General features: G+C 47.4%; 1 long non-coding RNA gene across 1 annotated transcript; it reads right to left on the bottom strand.

The window, feature by feature from the left end:
- Window positions 1-784: 784 nt before the first annotated feature.
- On the bottom strand, window positions 785-6,339 carry LOC147600415 (uncharacterized). The gene is made up of 4 exons (XR_015258622.1): window positions 6,244-6,339; window positions 4,187-4,266; window positions 3,716-3,817; window positions 785-905 (listed from the first exon to the last, which is right to left on the bottom strand). It is a non-coding gene; the product is annotated as an uncharacterized LOC147600415 (long non-coding RNA).
- Between the last annotated feature and the right edge of the window lie 7,148 nt (window positions 6,340-13,487).

Below are 13,487 nucleotides of genomic sequence, written 5' to 3' on the forward strand. Positions count from 1 at the left end.
TGAATCTAGACATCCTCTGCCTGAACCCTTACCGTGACGGGAGCCACGGCCGTCGCATCTGGAGTCTCCCCTGCTGCCCATGTCCTGGAGGGCTCTCCGGGCTGCCCCACGGGATGGCCGGTCCGGAAAAATTGTCCTAAGGAACTGGGTGATGCCTCGGGGAAGCTGTGCTCTGCGAAGTCAGAATATCAATAGAGATGCATCTGAAACACATTTCTGCTGAAGAGCTGTGCCCAGTAGCGTTTTTAAGGTGGTTTTCCTGACTCACTCAATACACACGCGTGCAGAGGGAGTGCGTTGGTATTGACAACAGCCCAACAGAAGAGGGAAACGAGAACTGTCTGTTTTGCTCTGCTATTAGTATTGATTGGCTGTGTATTGCGTAGCACGGCCTTTTATCTTCATCCATGAAATGATGGATTCACTTAGGGTGTGCGGAGGCGGGGTTTATGTGGAACGGCAGCAAGAGCCAAAAGGCCCCGCTCTAGCACTAATCCAAAATGTATTTACTGTCAAACTCAAAACTGGGTGTTACAGTAAGATAGCAATTCCTGGGCTACCATTGCGGTTCTGCAAGAGTCACACAGGTCAGGCTCACCCAGTCCAGCCGAGCCCCTCCAGCCCGGCAAAGCGTCCCCTGCACTCAGGGAACGGGACACCTGTCCCCACCTTTTGTGGTGGTCCCATTTCTACGTGGAGCAGATCCACCCCAGGGTCAGTCATTTCTCCTGAAGTGAAAAAATTTAAAATACACATAAAAGCCACTAACCTTCATAAAGGTACTTTACTCAAATATGTTTAACGCTGAACTTCATGACATAGAGATATTTGGCATCCCTTTCCTCGCCATCATTTACATCGTTCACCGAGCTGAAGTGGGTACACACCCAATGCAGCAGCCAGACCTTGAAATGCAGAGAAGGGGGACAGTAAATATATTCTTTACCTGTATGACCAATTGTTTTTTCAAGGAGCAAAAACATGTAAAATCTGAATGGAGAAAAACAGTGATAAAAAAAAAAAAATTCAGTGTTTTCACTTGATTTGTTTATCAGGTCTGACTCTGTGGTTTCTTTGTTGGTATTGCATGCCCCCAGGATTTGACATGGTGAGGGAGTTTTGCGATTTGGAGTCACTGTTTCTTTCCTCAGTCCCGCGTTACATACGAGACAAGCGAAAGCCTCTCATTTCACGTGTTTGTCACACCCACAGCCTGCCTCCAGCTTCCCCGCCAAGCCTTCCCAAAGAGCAGCGTTTGTGAGATCTCAAGGCACTACGCCTACCCCATAAACCGCTCGAGTAGGTTGAACGCCATGGAAGGACATGGAAATCATTCCTCAGGCTCTGAAAGGCTCCGTGTCCTGATTCTTTGCCTTAACAGCCACTAAAGGCCTAAATGGTGAAGAATAAAAACACCAAGGAGTGAAGTGGCAGAAAAAATTACTAAGCCATTGTAGTGATATTTCCAATTTCTTTTTTTTTGTTTGTTTGGTTGTTTTTTTTAGAGGAAAGGACTGGATTTCGTGCTCCACTTGATGACTGCAGTTGCCAGGGCTGCAGGCTGCCTACAAAGGATCAGTGCTTGGCCAGGGTTCGTGACTGAAGCTGAAGATGCCTTGAGCAGCCCATCCGTATGGCACCGCCATCGTACTGAGATGCCTGGCTCCGTGCCCCGTCTCAGCTCCTAGGGCAGGAAAGCCCGCACGTGCCACTGACAAACCGTTAAGGATTACCAGTTCACGCTCAGCAGCTGATGGTGCGTTGGGTCACCCGGTCTGTCGCATGCGCCCAGGAGCTGAACCGGTCCCCGCCACGCCGCCCCGGCCATACACGCGCCTCCTCCATCCGCGGGTGCTGCTGCAGGGCCCTGCGCAGCGCATCGGGTGGGGCAGGGGCCGAGCGCAAGCTGTGAGGAAAGGCACGTGCTGGGAAGAACTCACAGGGGAGCAAGGGAAAAAGTGAATAATATTTCATCCAGATACATAGGGGGAAAAAAACCTCACCACTTTTCAGGCTGTTCTGCAAAACGTGAAATTCAGATCCTAATTGGTAACCAGGGGCCCTGCAAACCTTATCTGTGTTCTCCTTCCTGATGGACCATCAAATAAAGACACATGCATGCAATTGCAGGCACTTTAGCAGAACTGCTGAAAGCTTCCAGGCGCCACAGCAGCGTGCTGGGGACAGGGGCGTGGAGAGCTGCTCCTCCTGCTGACGTGGGACGGGAAGGTCTGAGGTACCTGTCTTGGTTTGGCTGCTTAGAGCACAACAGTTAATATGCAAAAGATATAAAGGGACTGTCAGTAAGAAATAATTTGTATTTCTAATTTAACTAACATGCTTAAGAGAAAGGTAAAGGATTGATGCCCAAGATTTACAAGCACAAAACCAAAGGAGCCTGACACCAGTTTGTGAACAGCACAATTCACAAGAAATTTTGCGCAGCATTCACTCCCCTCCGGAGCCGCGCACCTCTCACATTTATGTTCCAACCAAGGTCTGTGTCTGGGATGCAAGCAGGGTGGGAAGGCCCCCGCTGAAGCCCGTTAGTAAATTAATGTTTGATTTCCTAAGCGATTCACAAGGCAAAAGGGACCCGGTGATTAACACGACTGCTAACACCCACATAAACAAAGTGCCGGCTCTGCGCTGAGTGGACGCGCTGGTCTCGCTCCACCGTGACACCATTAGCCAAGAAGGCTCCAGGAACGAGCACATTCCCACCTGGCTCATTCATTTCAGCTCAGTCACTAATTAGTCACTGTGCTCTCTCAGTCTCATTAATGGGGAAAAGGCAGAAGCGCACATTAGAGCGAAGGCCAATAAAAACATTGAAGACAGTTTGATTAATGTATATTTGTACCGAGTTAAATGAGGTCCTCTCACCAGTCCCCCCCTGTAACTCCCCCTGTAAGGGGGTCTGAGGGCTCCTTTTGCTCCTCACAGCTCATTATGTCCATCTAAACCTGCCCGTCGCTGCCCGCAGAGCCCACGGCATCGCCCGGTGCCCAATGAGAGTGTGGCCTGGTCCCCAGGCGCTGCTCTGTCCATCAGAGTCGAGCGCCAGGTCACACTTGTGACAGCGAGTGCAAAGGTGACCTCATGGCTTGGTGAAGTTCATGTTGCAGGTCATGTTACTGCTCAGACACATTTTTACACGATGGACTTTCAGTGGCTTCTGAGCACAAGCTACAGCTCTTCTGAGCAATTATCATGAGTGATGCCGCGCGTCACACAGCGTTCCCAGTGCCACCCGTGTTTATGAAGACCTGTGGTGTGGCGTGGCCCGGAGCTCCCAGAACCAGCCGTGATTAACGGCTCCAGCGGCAGCGAGGAAGCTCGGAGCACTCATCATCACCGTCGGGAGATGGGCTGAACCTGCACACTGCTAGCAGCTGCTTGGAGCCTTCCTACCCAGAACAAGGCTGTAAACGGAGCACAATCCTTCTGAATGTCTTTTCCTGGTGACATGCGCTTTTGGGGAAGATACGTTATATGGCAACTGCTGAAAATTGAGCTGTACTTGTCCTGGCCTACTATTGAGGATTTAAGCCTTTGAAGAACTGTAGATGAAGAATCACTACTCAGCAGAAAAGCCTACTGTACTGCACACTGGTTATGCTTCTCAAGTTCCCTTCGCCTCCCAAAAAAAAAAAAAGAAAAAACCAAAACCAACCAACCAACCAAAGACATTACCACTCACCACTCCACTCACCAGCCACACAAGCAGAGCAAGGACTGCTGCTGCTCAGGACCCCAGGATCTCAGATTGTGACTTCAGTGTTTGCAGCTCACCTCCTGAGGAGAGGTGGAGAGCCTAAAATTGAGGAAGACAGAAGATACAATCATCACACAGATACAGTTCGCATTTCAGTCACTGAAACCGAGGAGGTCACAGAGAACAGAGGTGGCAGATCGTTGCCATAACCAATCCATTCAGCTCCCGATGGACCAGGTACAGCTGCAGAGGTAAGCTGGTCATAAATTTTGAAAATATGCAAAAACTATTTTTTTTTTTTTAATCAAACAACAAAAACAACAGTACCGGCAAAATCAGGAAGAGCTGAAGCAGTCACTCCTTTACAGGAACCTGCCCCTATTTTACTTCCAAATCAGAAATACAGGGAATCAGCTAACACACACGAAGCATTGCTGCGGATGTGTTTGATGTGAACGCTTCACTTACGAGTAATAAAGGAACGCAGCGTTGCAGCAGAGCGGCACTGTACACGAATGCGTCGGCTTTGGCGTTGGCTGGCAGCAGTTCTGAAACGCGAACGATTTGGGAGGATGAAAACTAAAGAGTTCTGTTGATTTATAAGCAAAAAGTTATAAAACTCAGCGGGTAAACATGACTGAAATTCCGATATATAAAAATCACTCGTTTGAGGAAATATTGTTAAATTAAAAGTGTTGTTTCTACATAATTTCGTTATGTTATAGGAGGTAGAGCACAGTACGAAGCACCGGCTGCAATGGCACCGACACCACAGGGATGCGTAGCACACAGGCTGCAGCTGTTTAATATTTACAGCTCCGGAACTGGGAGCAGCTACTTTGCAATAAGCACAGCCTAGGAAGTATTTTCAAGGATTGGAGCGATGATACTATCAGTTTGATAATAGCATCATTTTAAGCAGTACTCTTCAGTTACATCACTAGGTTTTCAGCGAGAAAACACATAATATTTTCTCACTAATATTAACTCTAACTTTAAGTATTTGCAAGCCAGGCCTATAAAACTATGCAGAGATTCGGGGCGCAAGGTAGATCTAAACATTTGAGGTCTTTATTCTGCCCTGCAAGTAATCCGTTGGCTCTGGTCCCAGAACCAACCCGTGCCGGTTTGAGCTCAGCATCGCGGCGCTCCCCAGCCAGCTGCTAATTTGGGTTTTACTTTATCCCAAGGAAGATTAAAGGCTCCCGTAATGCACGAGCCGTCAGCTTGAAATATTGTCGTGCACTCTGCTTTCAGGGGCTTTTTTTTTTTTAATATTCCCCAAATAAGCTATGCTTCTCCAGCACGGCGAAAAGAACAGAGGGGAAGGGGATATAGCTCAGCACAACTGCCAAGGGCTGGCAAGGTGAAGACGGAGCGGTCCTTTGTTTTTCCCAGGCAGCAGAGGCCGACACCGCTCCGACTGGGATGGGCCACGCTGAAGTTCACGTGCTGTGTGGCCGCTTCGCAGGGTGCCTCGCTGGCAGGCACGGTGGCTTTTTGGAAGGACGCACTAACGAAGAAAAACGAGCTGATGGCTGTGGAATCCCTCGGTTGCAGTGCTGCAGACTTTGAGGTGATCGTCTGGAGAAAAAAGCGTCCTGTGCTTCCCTGGCTGCCACACTTCTGTGGGCATTGGGTATCGGACCACACTGGGAACCTGGGCTGGGCAGATATTCCCTCTGGTCACCTATGTTTGCATATGAGCATCAGCCTTTCTGAAAAATAAAGTATATTTAAGAAATCTGACAGGCGACAAACTCTCTCCTCCCTGTCTGTGTAAAATTACGAAAATGTGATGGGTTCATCCCTTCACTCAGTCCCTGAGCGTAACGCTGGCTGGAGCCACTGCCCTCGCGTCAGCCCTCAAAGCCTGGGAGAAAACCCTGGGGCCTGGGCTGCTCCACTTCGTGCAAAACAATTAAAATGCCTTTTGTATCCGGGAGATTTGGAGAGTTCACTGCGAAAGAGAAGGTCTTCCCTTCACCCCCACCACAAGAAAACTTGAGTTTTCTATGCGCAGACATTGTAAAAACACTTCTGGAAGTATAATTTTACTGATAGCAATACCGAGCATGTTACAGCTTGGTGTCTTCTCAGTGGTAGGGTCACGTTTTTCATTACAGCTTTTTTTAATTGTTGTTTTGCTTCCCCAGCCGTTAGCTGTGCGCGTCTGAAGCTGGCCATTGGTACGGTGATGTGTGGGTGAGAATGCCATTAACTTTGACAACACACAATTATTGCCGTAAACTAATTTTAAAATGGAAAATTTTATCTTGACTGGATTCTGGCTCATCAAGAGCCTGCATAAAGCGTATAACCATTTTTTTGTTAGAGATGTAAAACTTACCTTTACGGAGCCCGTACTTTTAGGTTTCAAATGCTCTTCTATCCAAATGGCCAAGTGTCCTTAGCTCTCACGGATATCACAAGTGTATCACAGGAATAATTAATCTCTTAAGTAGTTTGTTGGGGTTTTGTTGGTTTGGGTTTTTTAAATATATATAAAAAGCAATGATACTTACTCTGACTTTGCCAAGAGTGGTTTTTCTGCCAGACTACCTCCCCAAGTGTTCCTGAGCAGGGGAACTGGGCACGGCGCAGCAGCGATGCTGCACGACAGAAGCACAGCAACTGCAGATAGAAACAAAGGAGAGGAGATCAAAGTTGTGCAGGGTTTTTTGTACAGTGACAACTGCTTGTTGTTTCTGTTTTTTTAATATAAAAAATAAACCCAAGTAATAACTCGACTCGCAGGTCAGATGCAGAACTGGAGGCACAACTTTGCTCCTGAGAGATCCGAGGAGTGTTTTCCGCCCCGGGAAGGTTCCAGGACCATTTCTTGCCTCCTCCCCAGCAGCAGCATCACGACCCTCCCGACGAAAGCGGCCGGCTCCTGACTCCCTGCCACCCCTGCGCTCCCCCTCACTGTCCCCAGGGTGGCTGTCACCATCACCAGCTCTGCCCCAACATCTCCTTGGCATGGGGGTTCCCCTCAGAAATGGGCCAAACACCCACGGAAAAGGGCCCAAAGCCAGGTCTCCAGGTGCCCGGATCAGCAGCAGGCAGGCAGCCTCTGCCTTTATGGCTTGTAGGGTATTTTATCACAAGAGCGAGCCACTTACTGTCTCATTTAAGAAACCTGAAATACAGCCACAAATCCTGACAAATTGTAAAGTGACTTATTCCTCTCTTTGCTTTTGAAATCCTTAGAAAACCTACAGCGAAGCCAGTATTTCCCCAGCTGCCTACAGCTGAATTAGCACGTACATCACCACCACCCTGTGAACACTAGCAACCACCACAAGTGTTGATAGCTATTGCTTTGGATAAGAGAATGCACTAAGCTAAGGGAAAATAGGCACTACCTAGCAAGGGAATGACAAAAGGAGAGAAAAACAGAAACAAGAGCAAACAGGAGAATGGGAATTATAGCGCATACATCTTCCCAAATATCTCTGTGCTGGGAGGCAGAGCAAAAAGCAGATCAGCAAGGAGCGACATGGACACAAAATACAGAAATAAAACAATTTCAATGTTCCTATGTTGCCAGAATTGTCTGGTTTAGGTTTGTATTTCTTTTTTTCTTTAAGTGAGGAGAGGGAAGAACAAAGGACAGTTCGTTTCAGGGGAAAAGTTATTCAAATAGTGGTGCCAATCTGCCTTTGCTTTAGGAGCTCTCTACTCGCAGTCAAGCCACCTCGACTGGCAGGGGTGTGGAGGGGAAAAAAATATAATAATATTCAAGAAAGAGCTCTCCCTTCTTGTACAGCCCAGCCAGACATGGCATCTGATTCCTCTCTGACCATTTCCAATGCTCTGCTGATGTGTCACAATGGCAGATAGTAATACATCTCAGATGTTGTTATGAAAGGCGTTTCAAACAGAAAGATATTCTAGATCTATTAGCAAACTCTCCACCAAACTCAAAAGATGGGCTCCAGTCCTTCCTCCTCCCATCCAGCATGGTTCGTTCGACCAACTTCTTCCTTCGGGATGTGCTGATCCTCCTCTCATTCCAGTTTTCATGCTAGCGACATCCCCAAAGCCTCACGCATTTCTACAGACAGCCCTTCATCACTTTCCTCAGCCCTGCATCATTCTTGTCCTACAGCTCTGTCTCTTGCCAGCTGAACTAACAGGTCACAATCACGTCAAAAGAGCAACTGAAACCTCAACACCTAGAACCAACCACAGCTGCTTCACCTAGAAAAGCGCTTGTCTGACCAAAGACATCTTGTTAGCCCTGCACGATCGCCTCTGGTAAAGCAGCCGGACCCTTGCCTCACTCTGCAGGTGCGGGGTGAACGTAAGGTGAGCCTGCAGTGCTGGGTCCCAGCCCGTCCACGCAGGCTGAGACTGCAGGTTTTCTCCTTGTTGCTTTGCTCTCCCCGTGCCCTTTCCCAGTACCTGTTCTGGGTTTGCCCCTTTGCTCAGCATCTCGGACTCGGACCTACCTGGTTTCTGCCAGCTCACTTTATCCACCCACGGATGGTGCGATGCCTTGTGCCCGCACTTCACATGGACAGCACCAGTCCTGTGGGTCACCTCTCTGATGTGCAGGTGGAGATCAGGGACTGGCTTTGTTTTCTGGCCACGGGTGGAGTTGTAGGGAGGACAACTTTCATCAGAACATCCCTACAGACTCCTGACTGGGAAACATGGATCAGGTTTTCATGTGTCCTAGGGTGAAACGCAAGTCTTCATCTCTTGACCTCAGTATCAAACCCTGTCCTGGCCTTGCTGCAGTCCCAATTAATTCCCCAAAATGGGATCTTTGATTATGTCAAGTGTGTTTCATAATACTGAGAACAAAATTCATATTTACATCATTTTGACATAGGTTTTTTTTTTCCCTCTTCCCATGAAAATTTTCATTTTTACATTCTAAAAATTAACTCCTTTTCCTTGCTGATGGTACACGCTGGTCAATCTACAATGCAGGTTTTTGGATTATCAGCAGTTTAACACTGCTTATCACCAGTTCTCTCAGTCCCCTTTTGCATCCAATAATGTCCCTTTTGCACAGCTTAAAGCTGAGAGCAGTGAGAGCGTGCTGCAGGTCTGTCTTAAATACAGTTCTGGCTTAGGCTGTTGATATTGATTTTCCCTCCTTACTCCCTGGGTCCCCTGGGCAATATTTCCTTTTTTTCCTCATGAACAGACAATGAAAATTGTAGATCAAAGTTCAGTTTCATGTAAAATTGGTCTCTGGGCAAGCTGGATTTCTCCCTTTTAACTGTACCTGCAGACAGGGTGTTCCAAGAGCAAACATTATCCCAAGTCCAGGGGCTCCAAGCATTCTTCTTGCTTAGGATTTGCCTCCCTTCCTTTGTTCTCCTGTGAGTCACAACAAAGAATGCAGAGGCCTGGGAAAAAAAAAAAAAACCAACAAAATCCAAACCAAAACAAAACAAAAAACCCCAGCTTCTGTTATTCAATTTCTTTAAGTAAAAAGTAGATTATACAACCTAATGTGAATTTCATTCACTTGGAGAAAAAGCAGGTTACACACCATGAACATCCTAGTCAGGTACTTCGGGGAAGACTGCAAGAGTTCCAGTATAATCACACACTGCAAGTAAATTTTGAATAACATCTCAGTCTGGAATGCTCTATTTATTAGGGAGTTAAAAAACATTCAAAGCTATGTTGCTTTGAAGATTTGTTGCCCAAATCATTTACGTCTCCAGTACAAGTATCTGAGAAAAGCTTATCCACCGCTGCCCAGTTCACCTGCCACAGATACAGTCGGGAACCAGACAAGTGGAGCTGCTGGCTGTTTCTGCTGGGAAAAGCGTGCTTAGACAAAGCTGGTAACACAGGCTTTCTGGAATAAACCGTGAAAGCTACCTGTGAATCACAGAAACACCTGAAAGAGGGAAGAAAATGTAAGTTTGTGATGTTCATTGAGGTCTTTTGATGGATTATCAGGTAAGTTGTGCTTTGCTGGATCCCCCTTCGGGTTGGGTTCTAGCCCATCTTCACAAAATGGTTTGTTTCCCACGAAATGACAAATTTCCTCCTCTTGCCCTCAACTCTTGGTGTATAAGAAACCAAAATATTTTTCCTTACAGCTATACTAGCTACTTGGGTATTTTGACAAAGTTGTTCAGAATTTTCCTATAATTAGAGAAATCATGGTGCAAAATCTTGAAGAGGCTTTCTTACCAAGAAGTCAGCTTGCAAAAGTGCCCCTCTTCCAGACCACGTGTGATCCCTGGAGCATCATCTTCACTCTCACCACGTTCTCACTCTTTTGACTCTGTCACTGTCAGAAAACCATCTCACAGCCTGGTTCATCAACAGGCACAAGGGAATCTGATCCTCACCGGGACTTCACGTGTGCTCCAAGATACCTGAAATCCCAACAGGTGAGATATACGTAGTGTTCCATATAGCCACTACTTTACTTCTGACTCCCGTCCTCAGTGTGGGAAGTTGATTGCTCCAGCCAAAATGCGGCATCACATTATCTTGAATTTTACCTTACTTTCACCCCAAACATTTATCCTATTTGTCAAACTCATTTTTAAGTCTAATCCTGTCCTCCAAAAGGCCCAAATCTCCTCCAGACAAGGTGTCACTTTTACATTTGAACTCACAGACAGGTTATGTAGTTCATTGTGTGCGTAAACAGACCTAACACCGGATGCACGCGGAAAGAAGAATTAGCGATGGAGCAGGGCCAGAAACCAGTCACTGGGGTGGTCAGGGAACAGAGACCTGCTAGTAAGAGAGGCGGGCAGCGAGTGCCATGGCTCTGTATAATATATCCTGATATCATCAGGGAGAGAATAGTTGCATTTGGGTTGAAAAGCAGGGTTAGCATCAGTGGGCATGAATAGAAAAGGCTGTATAAATATAAGTGTACAAGTATACAATATAACTACAGTGAGCTTTTGAGACATGCACATAACCAGGGACGTGGGGGACAAGTGGTCAAATTATTTTAGGATGGAGGTTGAACTGAGTTGTACATACACAAGCAGGTGGCTCGTGACAAAACAGACTCACAGTGAACGTACGCTTCCTCCCTCCCCGAGCCCTGCCTCCATCCCGCCTGCTCCCGCTGAAACGCCTTGGCACTGACAGATTCCTGCTGAACACATCCCTGCTGATGAAGTGGCAGGTTTCTGACGATAAACCCTCTGGGCAGGACACTTCTGACCTGCTGTGCTCCTCTGACAGCAGCGCGTGGCTGGACCCACCAGAAACCCCGTCCTTCGGCTGCACAAGCGCCGGGTGCAACCCAGGCAGGAGAGGGAACGGGAGCAGGGCACCAGCATCGCCCACGTCTGCCCGAGGGGACACGAACTGTCTGCTCTGCTTGTTTTACTGCTGCAATGTGTTTTCATTACGAAACCGGGGAAAGCCATTGTCTCCTGCTATCCGTAGAGCGCACCAGGGCTCGGGAAGGTTTGCTGAGAAGCGGTATCGGGGTGGCAGGGGGCAGCCGTCGGTTCCAGTCCTGTTAATCCGGAGCCATGGATTAACGCGCATGCAATAGGCACAGATTTCCCCGTGCCAACAGAAGCACCCATCTCCAACGGGGCTGATGTCCAGAGGGAACACGAGTTACACATGTTGGTGGAAAACCAGGAGTTTGAAGGATTGTCATTTTCTGCCTTTTAGACACTTTTTTTTTCTGAATAGAAAAAATTACTTAGAATATTCGTCAATGGTCTAAAATAATTTATTCCACAAGTTAGTCTGACATTAGTCAGAACTCTTAAGAAAAAAAAGTATTCTGCCTTTGTATGTGTGTCCTGCAGAGAAAGCTCTCGTTTTGCTGAGGTGTAGGGGACCAATATCCTGAATTTTAAGGCTTTTAATATCCCAAAAATTAAGCCACTGTATTTGTCTGCTATTTATACTGCCACGTCTCTCTTACTGTCTTCTTAATTCTGGCGCTGACAGCAGGAGAAAGGATCACTTCGTTTTCCCAAGGTTTTTGATCTGTGATGACAACTCCGTCGTTGCGGAGTGCCGCTGTCTGTTCTGCCCAGGAACCAGCCCGTGCTACGGTAAAACTCCCTGTCACCGCGCTCTGCTTTGATGGATGGCCAAAGTAGCTGCTCTTCTCTTCAAAGCAGGAAACTTATAAGAGATTACTGCAGAGAAAGTGAGGAAAGAGCGCGCGGTTCCAAGCGGCACGCCAAAGCGATCTGCTTGAGCTCAGCACTTACCTACCTGAGAGCGCGAGCGGAAAACCACCTCATCCGTATTTGAGCTGATCACAGATCTAACCTGACGGGCCATTTATACGGAGAGATTAGATCGTTGTGTCATAGACTGTGGGCTCTGGGCTGCCCTCAGCTACCCCTCACACACCGCTGCGTTACGCGGCTGTAAAATGAAGAAACAGGACCAAGGGTCCCTTTTTAACAGTGTGAACACTGTGTTCCTATTCTTGCGCTCCTGCAAGAGTCTGCATCTCCTGTTACATAAGAAAATAATGCAGTGAGACGCGCTTAAGGGATGTTTGCCAGGACTACTAATTACAAGCTAGTATATATTTGTGTAATTGAGATCCCATTAACACATGAACATCTTAAGGAAAAAAGACAGTGGATGTATAATTACAGATCACCTCAGCTTCTAGCATAAGAAATTCAGAAGAGAATCACAGAACGGTTTGGGTTGAAGGCACATTAAAGATCAGCCAGTGCCACTCCCCCCGCCCTGGGCAGGGACCCCTTCCACCAGCCCAGCTCACTCACAGCCCAGCCCAGCCCGGCCTTGGGCACTGCCAGGGACGGGGCATCCACAGCTTCTCTGGGCAGCCTGGGCCAGCGCTCACTGCCCTCACAGGGGAGAATTTCTTCCTCATGTCCAATCCAAACCTACCCTCTGCCGGTTTAAAGCCATTGCCCCTTGTCCTGTCACTCATCAGATGTCCCTCCCCACCTTTCCTGTAGCCCCCTTTAGGTACTGGAAGGGCAGTCTAAGGTTTCCGCAGAGCTAGTTAACTGCAAGGATATAACGGTGGCTTCTTTTGTAGGCTTCTTTTGTAGGCTTTTCATCAACATTTTCATCTACTCCCGTTAGCTTTCTAGAAGGAAATATATTTAAATAATTTTCAATGTTATTTTACATAGTTATGGACACTTTCAACCTTGCACCTGAACCCCATTTCCAGTGGGCTGAAGGCTCTGGCCAGAGCACACAGCTGTACACAGCGTCTCTGAATCCACCTGGTCTGCTCAGCACCCAAAGCTCTGGGTCCTGAAGTCAACAAGCATCCCTCTGGCTCTCACTGCGACTCAAAATAGCCTTCCCCAAGTAGGGATCCCCCAGATACATCCTAATCCAGGTCCCTCCTTCGATTAGGGCATGGAATCGTACAAGATAATGTGGGTTATGAAACAGACCTGCCTCTCCCCAAATAAATACTGTGAGAAGAGTTGGTATGCTTATTTAAGGGTGTTTTGAACTACCTGTCCTTTGGAGCCAGCAAAGTTTCCAACTGAAGAACTAAAACCACTTTCATCTGCGTGTTGAGGAGAATCAGACCGTGCTTACAAGTGCCAGATAAATTCTGAAATTTGTTGTTTTATTATGCGTTAATCTTGCCATAATGAACAGATCCTCAGAACAATAAATGCCTTTATATAATATTGAACACCTGTGCAGCAGCACAAATCTCTGAGACAATCAGGGACACGGAAACATTAACATTTGGGCACAGAACGGCGTGCCGAAATCCGAGTGTAACCAGTGGGACAACGCAGCCAGCGCAGATACGTTTTCTGTATCCAAAGCAGTT

Source organism: Chlamydotis macqueenii, chromosome 5, assembly GCF_036417535.1.
Source record: "Chlamydotis macqueenii isolate bChlMac1 chromosome 5, bChlMac1.mat, whole genome shotgun sequence".
In the NCBI taxonomy this organism is placed as follows: domain Eukaryota; kingdom Metazoa; phylum Chordata; class Aves; order Otidiformes; family Otididae; genus Chlamydotis; species Chlamydotis macqueenii.